The 20,554-nt window shown below is 35.6% G+C and overlaps 1 long non-coding RNA gene across 1 annotated transcript; it reads left to right on the forward strand.

The window, feature by feature from the left end:
• Window positions 1-9,444: 9,444 nt before the first annotated feature.
• LOC105477340 (uncharacterized) lies at window positions 9,445-17,148 on the forward strand. Its single transcript, XR_984618.2, has 4 exons — window positions 9,445-9,644; window positions 11,515-11,598; window positions 15,203-15,693; window positions 17,003-17,148. It is a non-coding gene; the product is annotated as an uncharacterized lncRNA (long non-coding RNA).
• The last annotated feature ends 3,406 nt before the right edge of the window (window positions 17,149-20,554 follow it).

Consider the following 20,554-nt stretch of genomic DNA (forward strand, 5'->3'; position numbering starts at 1 on the left):
TTTGCTGTGTGTAGGTGTGTTTGATATGCTAGTACAGAGTTCTCAAATTAGGAGAAAGAGAAATGAAAATTCATTGTTTGTTTAAAGAATAATATAGCTCTAATCCCCAGAAGTGAAATTATTCTATAGAGATTTATAATTGTATTACATTAAAAAAAAGAAATAAAAACAACGCCAAAACACCAAATGAATGAAATACATTATGTACGGGCGGTTTGTAAAGGGATTTACACCAATAGATAAACTATAGACTAGAACAATAATGATAGTATGTTAAAACCCAGAAAAAAATTATGACACAAAAATTTGTTATATAGTGAAGTAGACTTCAAAAACATGGGATATAATAGTTAATCTTATGTGAACAATCAGTATTTGGGAAAATAATAAGTTGGAATAATAAACAAATTTTTAAATTCTGTTTAAGACCATACTTTAAAATAAATTCTACATGGATTAAAGACTTTCATATAAAAACTAAAACCATACAAAAACCTAGGAGGAAACACACCTGTATATCTATCCAAATGGACCTGAGAAATCTAAGCATATATGAAAAGGTGATAAAAAGATTAATAGGTTTAAAATCATGAATAGTTAAAATTCTGAAAGAAAGAAAATTAACATAAAATTAAAAAGTAAATAACTAATTTCATTTTACTGATTTTATATAGCAGTGAAAAGATTACTATCATTTTTCTATAAAAGTTTCTACAAAGAAAGTATTTTAAATGAACAATAGAAATAAACATAATTCATGAAATACAAATTGTCAATGAACATGTGAAAAATATTCAATAGACATTTAAAAAAAATTAAAATAAAGCTATTACACATCAGTTTTAGTCATTTGAGGATTGACAGTAATTATTGTACATGTTCATTGTTGACTCATTTTCCAAACTTTCTCCAAATTTCTCCAACCTTTCTGGAAGGCTGGAAGCCAATTTGGCAATACATGTAGCAAGCATTTAAAAAGTTGGAAGTTTTGGGCCCAGTTATTTTACATATTTTAGCCCTGAGAATTTTCCTAAGAATCAGAAATTATGAAAGTTCTAACATTTATTGAGCTCTGACTACCTGTCAGGCACAGTTGAGTTTATATTTAGCATAACATTTGATCTCCATGGTACCCTAGAAGGAGAAACATTTTTATTCTCATTTTAGTGATAAGGAAACAGTCAGAAAAGCTACTCAACATGCACCAAGCTTCATAGTTAATATGTAGCAAAGAACACTTCAAACCCAGAACCCATGCTCTCTTAATCACTATACTGTATGGGTCCTCAGATTTAAGTACAAGAATGTTGGCAAATTCTTACACTCAAGAAAGTGACTTTATATGTTCATAAAGGAGAAACGCTGAAAACAATCTACAATTGTAGTCACATGTAATTAATTACATGTCTATATATCCATAGGAAGCCATAGTTTGCATCTTTTGAAATGGTTCTAAGGAAGAATATTTAACCAAATGGAAGATATTTTCATACAACTCTAACCAAACTTACACAGTGGTATGTACGCAATATACACATGCATACACATACACATGCGTGCAGAATGTCTGGATTATATATATTACAATATATAATCTCTAGGAAGGACTGAAGGTGATTTTGTTTCATTCTCTGGGCTTTTGTGCATTTCTAAATGCTCTGCAATCATCCAGAACATAAACTGTACACAGGAGAGGATGAATGTTTGTCAACCCTGTTAACTAGAAAACCTGGAAGCCAAGCTAAATCTTTCACTATTACCTGCTTCCTATTAGCTAGTATTTTGAGTGTTTCCTATGTGTCAGACACTATTTTATTTTTTATTCATAAGGCATGTATATGCACCAACTATGTTCCAAGCACTATGAACGTATTTTGAGACACTGTAGTGAATCAAATGACACCGTCCCTGCCTTCATGGAAATTAATTTACCATAAAAGACAAATTTTAGAGAAACAATATCAAGTAATCACACAGAAAGAAATGACTACATGCAAAATGTGATGGGTGTTTCAAAGAAAAAACATAAGATTATAATTGCAGATTTCACACACATTTAAAGCCAAGAAATTTTCTCTGAGGGGGTGAGATTTAAGCTAAAATACTGAAAAATGTGGAGAGATGAGGAAACATCTCCAAATCCTTGAGGCTAGATTTTTCAAGGATATGAAGAGACATAGTATTAGCTGGAAAATAAGATGAAACTGGAAAGGTAGGCAAGAGACAAATCATACAGCCCTTGTTAAACATCCTGAATCTTATCTGTTTGGAAGCTATTAAAGGTTTTAATCATTTTATCCTCAAAACAATCTTAGTACTGAGAGCACAGGCTAGAAGTGTAATTAATTACATGTGACTACAATTGTAGATTGTTTTCAGTGTTTCTCCTTTATGAACATATAAAATCACTTTCTTGAGTGTAAGAATTTGCCAACATTCTTGTATTTAAATCTGAGGGCCCATACAGCATAGTGATTAAGAGGTCATGGGTTCAGAGTTTATAAAAGTATCATTATTTTATAAACTCCAACTATACTTCTTTCAAGGTCTTTGTTTAGGGAAACAACTTGATAGTCCCCTTTGCTTGGAGGAGACGAGGCTCTGAGGTATAAACTGAACTGGAACAGTTAAACAATGAAAAAGATAATGTGCTCTACAACATAAGTTAATAGGAATTTGGGGCTAGGGCTTAGAAATAACAAGAAGAACAGCACATAGCAACTGGTTAGAGTCCAGGAAGATGAGTGGCCAGTGAGATTCCTATTGGTCACTGAACACTTTTCCAAGAAAGCGTGCCTAATTATCCATTTTACCTTGTGCCATTTCAAAACAAAGTTTCTCCTTGCCCTGAAATTTGATTAAATGTCTGTAAGACACAAGGTCTTGAATATGCAATTCTTGAAAAATTAAAGAAATATAGGAGGCGAAGAAGAAACAGTTAAGACGAGTAATTAGAGAATGAATATGAGACAGAGTCTCTATTCCCAAATATTCTAAATAGTGATGACCTGAGAAAGGAGTGATGGGCATACAGTGAGTAGACATTTGCAGTAGTCACATTTCGCAGATAACCAAAGTGAAACAGAAAAGTCACTGGTCCCAGATAACAATGCTAGTAAGTAACAAAGCTCAGCTCCACAGACCTGCGTGGCTCCAAAATTCAAGTTCAAATCACACTGCTTTGTGTGAACCGTTGAACAATGAATCATTCCATCTCTTTATCATAACCCTACTCCTTGATCCCTTCCCGTTGCCGCTGCCCTGGTTAAGCCTAATGGCTGTCTTGTAGCTGGTCATCTCACCTCTGGTTTTGTATTTAGCCAATTAATTAAGCCCCACAACAGTCATCTCTAAAGCTTTTTGCTCATTCCCTGCTCCCACATGCCTTGCCACAGTCATGAAGAATAAGCACATGAACCAGTCAGAGCAAAGAGGACAAACGGAAGTGCTTTGGGGAGGCTCTGGGGAATAAGTTTCTGAAGGAAACTTCCGTCTAAAGACATTTGGGGCCAGGAGTTGCTAGAGTCACCTTGGATGACAAGGAGGCAGGTTGCTTGACAGTAAAGCAAACGCTGAAGATATTAGAGATAAGAAATATAAATATGAAAAAATAAAAGAACGTGAGAGTAGTCACACCATGTAGCAAGCCTAACTAGTCTGCTTATTTACCTGAGACAATGCATTTTCTAATTAAACAAGTTTGGGTTATGTTTTCTGTTGTTTGAAACCAACACACTTTAAAAACTGAGAACCCAAGTTATTTCAAGTCCCTGTGTCTTTTTATTTATTTATTTATTTGGTAGAGAAAGGGTATTGCTATCTTGCCTGGAACGGTCTCAAAATACCGGCCTCAAGCAACGCTCCCGCCACAGCTTCCCAAAGTGCTGAGATTACAGTGCCCGCTGTTCTCCCAGTGCCACAGTCTCATGTTGTAAATATCATCTTTCATATTCACCTCATATGCTATCGTCTTTAACCACCCCTCGGTATGATTACCTGTTGTGTATCCCACTATGTACATTCTTTAATCACACTACCTATAATATTTCATTGTATTTACTTGATAAAAGATCCTCCTGTGTCACAAGATAATCCTACCCATAGTTCCCTCTGACACAGAAATCTCTGTCCAAAGTTCCCTCTGTCCCAGTGTAACCCCTATTTATAATCCCCACTGTACCCCTTCCCCACAGATAACCTTACCCTGGGGCATAGCACTCTCCTCCAAGTCACAGGGAGCTTCTGACCACAAAAAGAGAGGGACAGAAGCCAATCTTAAGAGGCAAAGACTCCTGACCATGAAGAAAGAACGTTATCCTGAGGAGATTCCCAAAGCTAAACTAGCTCTACATGAGGATGCAATAAAGAACATTCATAACTTCAAGGCACCAAGAACAGTGGGAAATTAAACCAGTGTGTTTGTAGTATATGTGCTTCCACCAATTCTACCTATTGCAAATTAGGAGTAAACAAAGGATATATGAATTACATTTTGAGTCTATAGCCTTTATTTTCGTTACAGCACTCCTGATACGTTATTTTGCTTTTCTTACATGTATTTCAAACATAACAGAAGGCTGAATTAAAATTGGCATTTCCCTTCCCTCAAATTTCTCCTCTTCTAATATTCTCCATCTCAGCAAAAGGCACTATTTTCACAGTTGTCTAAGCCAGAAACTGGGCACTCAGCCCTCACTTCCCTCTCTCTCATTCTCCATACCTAACAAATACGAAGTTTTTACCTTGGCATTCCAAATACAGCAGAGAACCATTTGCCCTCCTTCCCATTGCCATTTCTTTATCCAAATCTCTATCAAGCAAAAGTGGAAGTTTATTACATAAAGTGATCATATCACTTCCACCTCCTAATTCAAAAAATTATTCCATGACTTTCCACCAACTTTAGGATGAAGTCCAAAATCTTCACGATGTTCATCAGTGTCGCCACAATGGAAACCCTGCTTATCTATGCAGCCTCATAATATGCTACTGTCATTTTCTGTTCTGAAATTTCAACTATATAGATCTCATTTTGATCATCCTTAGAGCATAAAGCTATGTCTTATATCAGGATCACTGAACGTGCTATGCTCGCCCTGAAAAATTCTTTAACTCACCTTTTAATAAAGTACACCTAAATGTCACTTCCTCAGTTATATCCTCCCTGGACCCTAAATTTCTATAGGCCCCTGTATTCTTCTGTCATATATTATTCACAGTACACTACACCTTGCTTTATGTAACATCCATAATTATGTCAATTGCATGTTATATTATGTTTTTAAGACTACTGTAACAAAGTGCCACAAACTGGGTGGTTAACAACAAGAGAAATCTATATCCCCCACAGTTCTGGGGTATATAAGTCGAAATCAAGGTGTTAGCAGGACCATGTTCTCTCTGCAGTTTCTAGGGGATTTTTTTCTTGTGTTTCTTCCTAGATTCTGGGAACTAACTGCTGGCAATCCTTGGTATTCTTCATTTTGTAAACACATCATTGCAGTCTCTGCCTGCTTGCCACATGAGGTTCTCCTTTGTGTCTCCATGTAAAGATGTCCCTTCAGTTATAAGCACACCAGTCATTGGATTAGGCCCATCCTAATCCATTATGACCTCATCTTAATTTCATTACATCTGAAAAGACACCATTTCCAAATTTGGGGTCTCACAATTACTGGGGGTTAGGATTTCAGCATTTTTTTGGGGGGGAGGACAATTTAACCCATAACCTGGTTAATGCTTATCTTCCCTCCTAGACTGTATAACTGGTAATTAGGATGATCACATCATTTGTCATGAAAACCAGAACGTTTTTGAGACTGAAAGAGACAATATAATAATGACTCCAAAACAACAGCTATAAACCAGAATGTCCTAACAGAGCTATCCACACTGCATTCAAAGTGAAGAAACCAGATACTATTGTTCACTGCTCAATTCTGAGAACTTGGAACACAATAGATGCTCAATAAACATCTGTTAAATAAATGAATAAAATTTACCAGTAAATGAGGAAATGATGTTTTCATTTATTAAACTGAATGCTCTCAGAAGAGAGCTGATCTGCAGTAGATGCTTAGAATTGAATACCAGTTGGCCAAGACAAGAAGGAGATCACTGGTTGCAAGCTGTGGAAAGGAGAAGGTCAAAAACACAGAAGCATGAAGGCACTTGGTGTTATTAATAATTTTGAAGTAAGCACTATGGGTCTGAGTATAAGTCATAACAAATAGATTGTAAGTGATATAACAGCTTTACAAACAAATCAGAATTATAACCAAATTGTATCAGACCATGCATATTAGGCAGGATTCTCCAGAGAAATAGAAGCAAATGGGATATATAGAAAGAGTGAAAAAGAAAGCCAGGCTGGGAATTCAGGCAAGAGTTGCTATGGGAGTATTGAGTCTGAAATCCCCAGGCGAGGCCAGCATGCAGGAAACTCAGAAAGAGTTCTGGGTTACAGTCTTGAGGCACAATTTTTTCTTTTCCAGGAAACCTCAGTCTTTGCTCTTAAGGCCTTCAACAAATTAGATAAGGCCTATCCCCACTATGAAGGGTAATCTGCTTTACTTAAAGTCAACTGATTGCAAATGTCACAGTAACATCTGGACTAGTGGTTGACCTGACAATAGGGCATCATAGCCTAGCCTAGTTGACACAGAAAATTAACCAATCACATCTTGTGTAGCAACTTAGTGTTAAAACTTCATATCAGCTCATGTTCCCTGAACTAGTGTCACTGAAATTAGAGTTTCAGGGTAAAATGCCTTGACGAAATATTGGAATGAATTTCCTGGAGTCTTTAAATAAGAATATATGTAAGAAGGGTTCATTCAGCTCTATCATCATGGAGCTCCAGTAAACTCCTCTAAGGATAATGCTCTGTAACATGGTTTGGGAAATGCAGATATAGACAATGGCAGGCAACCAAAGTTTCAAGCATTGTATTTGCATGTTAGATTGTATTTTAGAAAGGAAATTTCAGTAAAAAAGTAAAAGTTGGATGGGGTGATCGGCGAAGCTAAAAATAGAGATATAACAAACTATGGCATTCATGTAAGGAAGAGATAATAAAGCCCAAAAGAAGAACAAGAATTAGTAAGAATAATTATCAACATTTTAATATTTATCAAGGTATTCCAATCACACTATTAAACAAAATGATGATATAATAAGAATGAGCTTAACTACACAGACTCCTTGACATGAACATTATATGTCAAAATTTGAAAGCTCTGACCAGCCCTGTTGGGTACAGTAGATGGTCCTAGCCAAGTTTTCTAAGCAAGAATCTTGCGAGTTGGAATCCTGACATTTTCTCTTAGTCTACAGAATTTCACATTAGAATCATTTGCAACAAAGAAAAGGAAAGAAAATTAATTTTTACATATAAATATATTTACTTGGTCAAAAGCATTATATTTCACCTAGATTAGTGCCAGGAAATCTACTAATTGATAGAGCCATAAAAATGCCTAAGACAGACTCTCTCTGTCTACAACTTATTCACTATAATGATTAGCCAGAATGTCTCACAACAAAAGTTAAACATACATAAGAATATCTTGGTGCAGAGGAAAGAAAATGTCGTGGAGAAAATAAAAACTGGATTCAACTGGCTTTTGAAAATATGAGCAAGTTATTTATTTTCTCAAATTTCGGTTTCTTCCCATACAAAATTACCATCTATGTGAAAGCACACAGATCTAGATCTGCCTCCTGATTTATACTTTAGCTTGTTCTCATTGTTTTTAGTGATCCTAAAATAATTTTTAGAAAGTATGGGTAAACTGAAAATCCAATAACCAAAGAGATGTTGCATCTAGTGCCCTCCAATTTACCTTTGGGATTAAAAAGTCTAGAGGTTCTTCCCCATTCTTTCATTCATCACAGTGTGAATTAATGCCAAGAGGATATACCATTGTTAACAGCTAACTTGAAAGAAAAGCGTTGAAAATCTGATTATCCACCAGTAGGTTTTCCAGATGATGTTTTTCTATCTTTCTGGTAACAAACAACATTTTCATGGAAATTAAAGGTGGCATCAAAGCAGACGTCAAACTACTACAATGCTCACATTTTGTATTAGCAAATAACTGTCACATTTCTTCTGAGCAAGCTTTCTTCTGTGATACAAAACTGTTGTGTAATAAAGAATTATTCTGGGCCGGGCGCGCTGGCTCAAGACTGTAATCCCAGCACTTTGGGAGGCCGAGATGGGCGGATCACAAGGTCAGGAGATCGAGACCATCCTGGCTAACCCGGTGAAACCCCGTCTCCACTAAAAAATACAAAAAACTAGCCGGGCGCGGTGGCGGGCGCCTGTAGTCCCAGCTACTCGGGAGGCTGAGGCAGGAGAATGGCGTGAACCCGGGAGGCGGAGCTTGCAGTGAGCTGAGGTCCGGCCACTGCACTCTAGCCTGGGCGACTCCGTCTCAAAACAAAACAAACAAACAAACAAAAAAGAATTATTCTGAATCTAGTGGTAAAAGATGTATAGTAAAGAGTGTCAAAATGGTTCGTTAGTCACCTTTTTCTCTTTTTTTATTTTGGTGTTTGTTTGTTTGAGACAGGGTCTCACTCCGTGGTCCAGGCTGGAGTATAGTGGCATTATCACAGCTTACTGCAGCCTCAGTCTCCCAGGCTCAGGTGATCCTCCCACCTCAGCCTCTAAAGTAGCTGGTACTACAGATGCACATCACCATGTCCAGATAATTTTTTAAATGTTTTGTAGAGACAGAAAAGGCTACCATGCCCAGCTAATTTTTGTAGAGATGAGGTTTCATCATGTTGCCCAAGTTGGTCTCAAACTCCTGGGCTCAAGCAATCCTCCCACCTCAGCTAATTTTTGCACTTTCTCTAGAGATGGGGTTCCATCATCTTGCCCAGGCTGGTCTCACACTCCTGGGCTCAAGTGATCCTCCCACTTTGGCCTCCCAAAATGCTGACATTACAGGTGTGAGGACCCTTTTTCTCATTTTTATGTTAAGAAAATGTGAGAAAAGAACCATTAATGTTTCAGTTGAGCTAATTTTATAATCTCTAAAAATTTACTTCAGCAATATTTTACTTTAAAAAGCCAAAAATGAACATAAAAGAAGTTATCATTTTCAAATACTTTCTCCCAGCTCAGAATACATGTTAGCACTTAATAGTCGAGCATTATATTATAAATAAGAGGGTACGGTTAAAAAGAAAGAAAACATGTTAGTCCTTGGGTTTCTGGTCAAGTTTCAATAAATATTGCTTTACAGTAAAATGTTAAGAAAATATCTGAAATGAAGGAAGGAGTGTATTCAATGTATCACATTTAAGTTATAATGAATAAACCTTCACTTTTTCTAATACACAGATAATTAATCATGACGTTCCTGAAAAAAAATGAAAAGTACAAATGTTAACTTTTGAAAATTACACCCGTCCTTTTTTTGTTTCAGGAAGTGATTTGGATTAACGCAGATGCAAAGGCTAAAATAATAATAATAATATTTTGCTTCACAATATAGAAGGAATAAAGGAGATAAAAAATAATCCTTTATAAGGCATGAATCACCTGTGCTCTTTCACTGAGCTTCCAGATTTCACAAGCTGAGGAAAGGCTGACATTGCTGGACAAACAGAAAGAAGACCCCCTCATTACGGTATCTTTTTTCGTTTTTAATTTCAAAGGCTTAAAAATCCATTTTCTTTAGTTTTTGTTATATAGTTTCTAATTATATAATTAGAAGTGTTGTGAAATCTCAAACTCTGCTTTCCACAGAATTCCAACAGAAAAAATGCATTTGAAAGGAAATACTGTAAACAGAAAAAAAATTGATACTTCTTTAATAAGTTCTCAGCCTACAAGTCTTATCCATTTCTAACAGTAAAATGGTAACAATTTCAGGAAAAATGATAATGATAAAAATAGCCTGTCCTCCAGAATATTGGAATCTTTAAAATGGCCCTTTCTAGGTATAACGCCATATTTTAGTTTTGAACCTATACAAATGAAAATGTTCTCAGTGGCAGAAAAATCAGTGTATTAAATTATGCAGGAAATCATTGGGCCTGATTTTATATTAGTTGATTGCCTCTACTTTATTTATCTCTTTTGTTACAAAGGGACGTACATATTAATGTAGAAATGTGTCTCATATTTTGCTTGAGATTATGACTGTTTCATATGGAAGCGATAAACTTGTTAATTTGGTTTTCTATTCTTATTTTGGGGGTATTGAAATCTGACCACTTCATCAATCAAAAAATAAATCACTTCATTTTAAAATTAGGAAAATAGGCCTCTGATAGGTTAGGTAATATGACCAGGATTTGGCAACTAAAACTCTTAGCTACTTTTCTTTGGGAAAAAATGAATGTTAGCAAAAAAGAAAAAAAGAGAGAGAGAGAGATTCATTATTGAAGTATTATGTGATTGCAAAAGTATTAAGAAAGAATATTTTTATAATAGTCTTCAAATAATTACCATTTGAGATGGATTTGTTTTTTACATTTTGTTTGGATGAGAAAATTCAGAAGTGAAGATTATATCAAAAAATGAAAGTTTAACAGAAATATTAAATTTTGAGTTGTTTGTTGATAATAAAAATTAATACTGATGGTAAAATTAAATGAGTGTTTCATATTTCTAACAATATATGTATTTTAGGTTATGAGTTAACATTAAATTTTTCTGTCCAGTGTTTTACGTATGTAAGGTGAAAATTAGAGACAGATCATTTTAGTGGAAATTTCTTAGGTTTTTTATGTGTTTAAATTATGATATCAACAGAATACCATAAATTTTTTTGAGAACAGAAAATCCACACATAAATTACATAATCATCTCATATATAACTTCATTTATGCTTACATTTTTCTGTCATCTATGTGGATGATTTACATATAGCATGATATTTAAACATTTACCTTATCATTACAACATAAGCATTTTTCAAATTTCCACAAAGTCTTCATGATTATGAATATATTTTTAATTATCAGTAACACTGAAATGAACACTAGTGGGTTTTTTCTATTGTTTAATTTATTGACAATGATTTCCAAAAAATGGGTTTTTAAGTTAGAAGTATCAACATTTTCATGTTTCTTTTGTGTATTGTTATATGACTATTTAAAAAATTATCTAAATTAATAGAACTAATGGTTGTGTAAAAGGTTGTATATCTCACCACATTCTCAATCATATTATGGGTTTGCCTTCTTAAATAACTGTTTAGTAATCATAAAATAATAGGTAAAAAGGTAGGATCAATATTTGTTTTCTTGACAATTAAATGAGAAATTTTGTCATGATTATTTACTTTATGTAGTGTTATTAGAATTCACTATTCTTAACCTTTGCTCCTATCTGTTGAACTCTATGTATTTCTTTTAAATAATATGTTCTTCTTATGCCATACATATGATATATGCCATAGATATGCCATAATAGACATAAGTGTTTTTCCATTGGTTAAAATTTACCAAAAACAAATTTTTATTTCTTTTATTGTCTGATCACCAATGAAGCTGCTTGGTTCCAGAGGACCCAAAGACAAGAAGAAGCCTCTGATTTTGTTTGCAATCATTTTGATCTTCACTGCTTACCCCACGGTAAATATAAAATATTTTACATGTATTTATTTTCTTATTCAGTTCCTAATCATAAGGGGTACATTCAGTTCATTGTTTTATGCCAATGTAGCTTTATACTAAACATACCCTGTTTTTATTTTATTTCTAATACCCTAATTTAACTTTCTCTAAGATCTTTTGTTGACTTTGGAATGTAATCCTATTATTTTTCTTTTCCCACATACTGATAGGTCTCTAGAATTCCAAACACATGTAAATTGGACATTGCAGTATTGTGATTTTTAAGTTGTTAAGGTACTCTGATTCTACCTTTGCAGGAGCACTCCTACATAAAATTTAGTCCTTGGTGGACTCTCCAAAAATAAAAAGCTGGGAAGAAGAAAACTCTAGAGTTTCTTATAGAGTTTCATAAGAAACTCTATAAAATGAATTTGCAACCACATAAAGAATTCAAATAAATTAAGAAAATCTAGATATGGTATTAACTTCCAAGCAAGAGCATGTGCTTGCTATCCCTAATATTTTTAGATTTGTTAATCTAACACCTGCACCTAAATTACATTACCTAGAGGATGAGAAGGACATTGTCTAAGACTTATTTCTGAGAACATAATCCAGTATCATTTCATGAACAACCAGTGTCTTATGGGCACTGCTAATTATGGGAACTCCCTCTTCTTCTCCTTCCCCATGCTAAAATGTAGCCAGGAGGATTTCCCATCCCATGAAAAATCCTATTCCAGAGCTTCTTGGGACCATTCATTTTTCTCTTCCATAAAAGACAGGTTGGCTTTTTTCTCACACCAACTTCATAAAGATTATTGTAGTAGTAGCATAGTGGTCTCCAGCTGGACACCTGAGTGAATAGTAGTTATAATGATAAAGGAAGTCAAATCTAGCACTACCTGGTCACTGGAGACCAGGTACCAACACACTCATGTGAATGTGGAGGAAAAGGAATCCTTCTGCTAAAAGGATTCAAGAAAAATAGATCATCCTTATTCCACAGACTGTGCACTCTTTAAACTGTTAGAATGTTGCTCATGCAACGATGACACCAGAAATTCTTAAATTGTATTTCATTCTATTCATCCTAATGCAAACACATTTTACCCTCATACCTGACTTACAATCACTACTCTTCTCAAAATGCCATACATACTCTGGATCTAATTTTTTAATGTTTGTGTTTCCCATCTCTTTTTAGTCTGTTGATGCGCATAAGAAAAGAAAACACAAAATAAGTTTTATTACATTTCTGGTTATCTTTTTACATTTTCAATCATAATCAAAAGCCATTTTGTCTGACAAGTTGATAAGGTACAAATATTTTATTTCCAACCAAAGAAAATGTTAAGAGACAGAGTCTGAATATCAAAGTTTAGGAAACAAATGGGAATAGTTGTGTAAGCACCAAAATCTTGCATCAATTACCTGCCTCTTGATATGTATTAGTCTGCAATGGGAGTAGGAAAACTTACTTCATGAAATGCAATGCTTTCCTAGCTGTCAGTTCCAAAATCAATATTTCTTCATTCAATGTAGATATATTTTCCTCATACATGTTGATGGTTTTTTAAATAAGGCACATTTTCTATGATCCTGCAAAAAACAAAAACTCTTTATTTTCTTAAACTCAGTGGTGTCCAATGAAAAAGGGGAGGAAATCCAAAATCATCTGGAAAGACTTTTCAAAATTCCAAATCCCTGTATCTACCCTCTGCCATTTCTAATTGTCATAACCCCACCCCACATCAGACTGGAGGTGGAATGCACAGAAGGATGTGTTACCTGAAAATACTTGTCTTGACATCCTGTTAGATCCCCCTTCTCCTTTCTCCCCACAACCAGACATGTACTCTAAATGAAGCCTTAAAACCAAAAAAAAAAGTTATCCTACCTCTAATGCTGTGGAATAGACATTTCTAAGTTTAATGACCCAAATTGTTCTAACATTCAGAAGAAAAAAAATATTCCAAACCAGCCTTGAAAATTTCAGCAATGTACTTCTTCTCCATTCTCTTTTTTTCTCCACCCCTTCAATCCCATCACCTTATGATTCTCAATGTGAAATAATTCTGAGAAATGGCCAGATACCTGTAACAGGATTGGTCTGACAACCTCCATTCAGTGAAACCTAGACCAATCTATGAATATTCAATTTGTCCCAAACCCTGATCATTCCATAGTATCCCTGAAATCAGCTACTCACATCTACCTAACTGTTGGAGTTGTAAGTAGGGAAGAGAGAAACTGCAGAGTAGGATATTTTTCTCACTCACTGATCACTGGTTTATATTATTACATCACATTTCCTTTTCATTGCCTAGAGGTAAATGTAGCCACATATACCAAGGCATCAATTTGGGAAATATACATGAGATCTTACATCTACAGAGCAATAAAAATCTTGAAAAGGGTCAAGAGAAGAGAAAACAACATTGTTAGAATGTTAAAGCAGCCCTCTAGTTAAATTAATTTATCCTAAAAGTTGAGTGGCTCCTGGGTCTTCCAGTAAAGATCTACGGTAGTATGAGATCTATTCAGTGAACAGACAACACTGTCAGAGTCACATGGCACGGGAGCACCAGAGCCCGAGAAGTGAAAGTCTTCCCCCAGTAGTCCACACTATCAGATACTCCAAACCCAGTCTAAAATATATGGGCATTAGGAAGATGTACAACACAAAAATAGATAAGAACTAATCCTTCATAGAGAGGAAGGTGAAGCATCATATTTAGAACTTCAAGAATTAGCCTCTGCCAGTGAAGACAAAATGAGAGACCTGAGCCTAATCAAAAATCCTGAGGGAATGTCATGTCAAAACCCTGTGTAACTGAAGTGAATTAAATCAAAGTGTCCTTTGCGTTACTGAATTAAGGCTTTCACAGGGTAGAAATACACTGACTCAAGGTAATTCCAGCTTTTAGTGTCTGTGATTCCGTGCAATGAGTCAGCCACATGGATTCATGGAATGCTTTATCAATCTCATTGTATTTTCAGGTCTATGAAAGGGGACAATGGAAAGTTTCTCTTTATTCAGAGCAGTAAAATGCATTATACTTTTTTACAGGATGGAAATTAGAACAGATTTCTCAACAAGTGCTCCACAAAACACTAAAACACTAGTATGAAGAAATGCTACACATACACACACACACACACACACACACACATGAAATTTCTATGATTAGGTAAAATTGAGAGATATCGATATCCTTTAGATATTCTAAATATCCACTATATATTATGTTAACGATTCCAATAAGTCCTGCAGTAAAGAAACATGTTTTACTTTACCCAAAACCTTTCCAAAGTTATTTGGTCACCAAAATTTTCACAGCATAATGCATATTATGGAATATATTTTGGAAAAACCTGCAATAAAACTATCAAACTTTGAGAACAGTAGGGACACAGTTTACTTCATTTATATCCCACCCAAAATCATAATTTAAAATGCTGTATAAGGCAGGCATATTTTTCTATCAACTTACTTATGAAATGAATTAGAATAATTATATAAATTTAAACGGTAATATAAATACATATTTAAAGCCTAACTTTATGCATACTAAATGTGTAAAAACAATTATTTGTTTGTTTTGTGTTCTCTCTGAAGTCTAGCCATAGCTCTGAAAAGAATTCTAAACCATTTAAACAAAGAAGTCCTGGAAAGTCAAACTACGAACAGTTTACAACATTGGAAACGGTTCCTGCAGTTACCCCTGGTCTCCTAGATCTCTTCCGCCATCAAAGCCCTCACCAACCAAACCTCCCACGTTGTCCATCATCTGGACCTACGCAACCACCTGAGAATGATGTAAACCCTAGTTCTCAAGCGCTGCTAGCCACCTCTGCTCCTGCAACTGTTGCGGCCACCACGGCCACTTCCATTGCCTCTATCAGGAAAACTACAGGTGCCACTTCCAACACCACAGCTCCCAGCAGGCTCCAATCTGAGACTGTCACAAACACTGCAGCAGCTGAGTCTAACCCAGCTGAGGTGGCTGACACCACCCTTGCCAACCAGCAAGAATAGTTTTAGCATATTCTGCAACTGTCTGAGACTACAATAATACCAAAATCACAAGAAGATAAAAGCAACCCAAGGTAAATATTTTCCAAAATATTTTCTGAGTAACTTTGAGATGTGAATGGTCACAATCAATGAGAAAGATAAACAAATAGTTTCTAACTCTGGTATATGAATTAGAAGCTCTTATTCCCCCTTTATTTCACAAACTAAATTTGGTCTCCTTGAGTATAAGTCATATCTATAAACCTGATAATGCTGACTGATTACCACAAAAGAAACACACAATTAAAGGATCACCAAATGTGTACAAGACTTTGCTTTTTTATCCCAGTATTAAAATATGTTTTATTTTCCTGGAAAAGCTTACTTTTAATTAGGGCTTTCATAAATTAAAGTTAGTTTGGACTTCAATATTTATTAGATTTCACAAAGTGCACATTCCACATAGGAAGTCTTCCTCACTCTTTCAGCACCTGCCAACAATAATAAGACGAAAAAGGAGTAAAGATTGTGGAAATATCACAATTATCCTTGGGAATAGTAATATAAACAAAACCCAACCAATAGAAGAGCTCTCTTGCTATAAAAAATGACTGAATCACACACATCATGATATAACATGATCATTCAGAAACAATATCAAAGAAGTAGGAGATCATAAATTCATCTTATTTCTGAATATAGCAGCTTCTAATTATAAATATAAATGGGAAGAATTATCCTAAGTATAGAATGTAAAAATCACAATGATAGATGCCAACTGTTGAACACTTAGTTCAGATTTGTGTAGCATTAAATATTCCTATTGAATTTTATTTTATTTTTTTGAGATGAAGTCTCACTCTGTTGCCCAGGCTGGACTGCAGTGGCATGATCTCAGCCCACTGCAACCTCCGCCTCCCAGGTTCAAGTGATTCTCCTGCCTCAGCCTCCCAAGTAGCTGGGACTACAGGCGCGAGACACCACGCCCGGCTAATTTTTTGTGTTTTTCGTAGAGACGGGGTTTCACCATGTTAGCCAGGATGATCTCGATCTCCTGACCTCATGATCTGCCTGCCTCGGCCTCCCAAAGTGCTGTGATTATAGGTGTGAGCCCCCGCTCCTGGCCTTGAATCTAATTTAATACTCATATCAACCCTGTGAAATCAGTCTCATGGGCTTCTTTTTAAAGATGAGGGTACTGAGGCTATGAGAATTTACATGACTTTCCAAAGATCACAAAGTCATAAACTGTAGACTAGTCTTCAAATTCACATCCATTGAACTCTAAAGTTGCAGCTTCTAATGTCCTACTCAGCATTTGGCTATTTTAAAACAATTCAAGAGGGTAGAGCTTACGTACCTTTAGTTAACGGCTCATGATATTTTGTTTTGTTTTCGCAGATCCTGAAAAACTGAATATTGATATATTTGTGATCACCTTCTCTCAGCACTTTGTTTTAAGAAAAATATAGGAAGAGGTATAAAAACATAGATATATGATTTTTTCTGTTTCTTCTTTCATCTTTCTACACTGTAAAATCATTCAAAGATAAACCTGATTTATGCATTTGATTATATGTGTATTGATCTCTTCTTTATTCCTGTAGAATGACAGCGCTAATATCAGCACATTTATCCTATCAAATGTTTCTATAACACACAAAGTAGTGTCAAAAAAAAGTAAATTCTTCACAGACTAAAAAAAGGTGTTTAAAAACCACCCCATATAACATGTTAAAATATTACAAATCTTAGAAATCAATTTTCTTTTTTATATAAAACACAAGTACATGTAGTCATAATCAAACACATCTATAAACATACAATTATATTTTATATAAATGCACAACATAAAATTACAAATATGAGAGCTACAAAAAAGTGGTGAAAAAATGGCAGTCCTACTCTCAAAGGGATCATAGTCTAAGTGAGACATTTTCAAAAAGCCCAGAAAAAAGTAAGTTAAATTCCTACAGATCTACAGATATTCTTTCTCAATTGCTACTTCTTCTACTAAAGAAGTATTTTCACTAGAGATTGTTTAACCAAAGCTTTGTACCATTTCATATATCATTTCATCCAATGACACATTAATATTAGGTCAATATCTAGTCGATAAAATCACTCCTGTGATTTAGTAAAACTTACCTAGATTTAGGACAGGGTATATAAGAGTACAAATACAAGAGCATTACTCCTCATGACACAAGTTCTCCTGGATATTGATGGGTATGAAAAAAGAGGAGAGGAATAAGAAGGAAGAAGAAGAGAAAGGTAGAATAATGAGAGAAACCTGAAGAAAAAGGAGCAAACAGCAGATTAAAAAGGGAGCAGTCAGAGGTGAAAGAACTAAGAAACTTACATGAAGGTCAAGTAGAGAAAAAGGCTTTAGAAAGAGGGTTAAACACTTTAGAAGAGAGAGTAAGAAGGAAAATAAGAAGAGAAGTATAAGGAACAAATGAATGGCAAATGTTTGGAAATAAGAGTTTCATCTGTTGCCATTTCTCTCTTCAGATTTTCCTGTGAGCCCTGTTTTTGCTATTCACCCATACTTCTTTGTCTTCTATCCTGGGTTCAGTGTTAATTAGTACATCTCAATTTCCATTTCATTGCCTTGACTCACACATCTCTAACATTCTGAAAGAGGCTTCCAATTATCTCCATTTACCCTAGTAAAGGTCAACCCTCTTGGCTCAATTACCAACTTCTTACTGAAATATTATATGACTCACGGATATCAGCTTGATGTTGCTCTGTCCTTCACCGTTCATATCTAGACCATCAAAACGATCTGTTGATTACATCCCATGAAAACATCTTTATTCTGTCCACTTATCCATCCATAGTCCCTTTGTCACTATCCAAGTCTATCTGGACAACTGTAGTAATAGCCTTTTAACAGGTTTTTCTCTCTTAAGTTTCAATTGCTAAGATCCACTCTCCATACTGCTCTAGGGCTCAGAGTGGTCAAAATAAAAAAATACTCTTCAGAGAACTATACCTGAATAAGTGAATTAGGTACTGAAATAAGAAGTGATTTCTTTGTCTAAACTAGTGGTTTTTGACTGCGGATGATTCTGTCCCCCAGGGGACATTTGGTAATGTTTGGAACATTTCTGGTCATCACAGCTGGGAAGATGCAACTGACACCTAGTGGGTAGAGGCCAGAAAGGCACAAAACAGATACCCACAACAAAGAATTACTTGACCCAAAGTATCGATAGTGCCAAGGCTGAGAAACCATGCTCCAGACTATACTCAACTTTGTATTCTTCAAAAATAAGTGTTAAAGCATTGAGAATATCAAGTGTGATAGATTTATTGGATTATGGCCCAACTTTTCACACTTCCCTTTAAGAAAATCCATTGGTTGCCAAATGTCCATCAATGACAGACTGGATTAAGAAAATGTGGCACATATACACCATGAAATACTATGCAGCCATTAAAAAGGATGAGTTCATGTCCTTTGCAGGGACATGGATGAAGCTGGAAACCATTCTCAGCAAACTATCACGAGGACAGAAAACCAAATGCCACATGTTCTCATTCATAGGTGGGAATTGAACAATGAGAACATGGACACAATGGGGAACATCACACACTGGGGCCTGTCGAGGGGTGGGGTGTGGGTGTCTGGGGGAGGGATAGCATTAGGGGAAATACCTAATGTAAATGATGAGGTGATGGGTGCAGCAAACCAACATGGTACATGTATACCAATGTATCAAACTTGCATGTTGTTTACATGTACCCTAGAACCTAAAGTATAATTTAAAAAAAAAAAAAAAGTCCATTTGTTGTATCCTCTTGCACTATCTCTGGGCCTGACTATTGTCAATTTTTTTTTACCGGGGACAACACTACATTAATCAAACTTGAAAAGAAGAGAGGTTTGGAAAACATTTGCACATTTCTGTTTTTTTCTTTTGAACCCCTCACATCACCATGAAAACACGCCCAGACTAGCTTGAGGAATGTAAAGGACATGTGGAAGAGAGGTGAGCTGTGCCAGCCAAGGTCACCCTAGACCAATCAGCCCCCAGCCAATTCACCAGCTGAACACAGCACATAAGTAAGCCCAGATAAAAATCAGTCAGGCCTGGCTAATCCAGGAAACCTGCCCAGTGAGCACACTAGTATTTTGAGTAAGAAATATTCAACAATTGCTTTGTTAAGTCATCAAGTTTTGCAGTGGTTTGTCATGCAGAAATCGCTAACTGATACACCGAGAGACCCAAAAACCAATCTATATCCCAGGGCCCCATTATTTACCAATCAAGATCCTAAACTGGGCATTGCAGATCTGCCTAGATTGAGACTCAATCTTCTCCAGAAATTTGCTGTTCTTGTGACTGAACCCTAGTTCTGGTCTTCAGATGCTTCTGCCCTTCACCTACAGGAGATCATAGTTTATACCCACGCTCTGAGGAAGATTTCCTGGCCTTCACATCTAACCTTTAATGGCATTTCTTTATCTTCTTCCCAAAGCAACAATTGCTCCCCGAAACAGCTTCCAGTTAAAATGAAAGAAGTATTTTTCTTTTCTATTTTCCTCCTTTCAATTGCATTCTATTGGAGTGTTTCTCAAAGAATACTTTATGAAACATCTGCACGAAAAGTATTTATGGTGCCTAATAACACAGCAATTTCCTGGGCCCTAACCTCAACCAAAATAATCAGAACCTCAGCCAATGGATCTTTGAATTTTTAGTTATCACCAACCTCCAGGTGGTTGTTAAGCACATTAAGACTTAGTACAAATATGTGAGACCTTGAAGAGGCCCAATAAGAGATTAATGACAATGAAACTGAGGCATCAGGACTTCTTTGCTGAGATTCTTCTCAGGTAAGGTCCCCTGAACAGATACAGCAATGTGTTCAAAAAGTCATGTGTTTTTATAGCATTTGAAAAAGCAGGATATTTTAACTCCCATTGGCTAACTTGTTTTT

Source organism: Macaca nemestrina, chromosome 3, assembly GCF_043159975.1.
Source record: "Macaca nemestrina isolate mMacNem1 chromosome 3, mMacNem.hap1, whole genome shotgun sequence".
Lineage (NCBI taxonomy): Eukaryota > Metazoa > Chordata > Mammalia > Primates > Cercopithecidae > Macaca > Macaca nemestrina.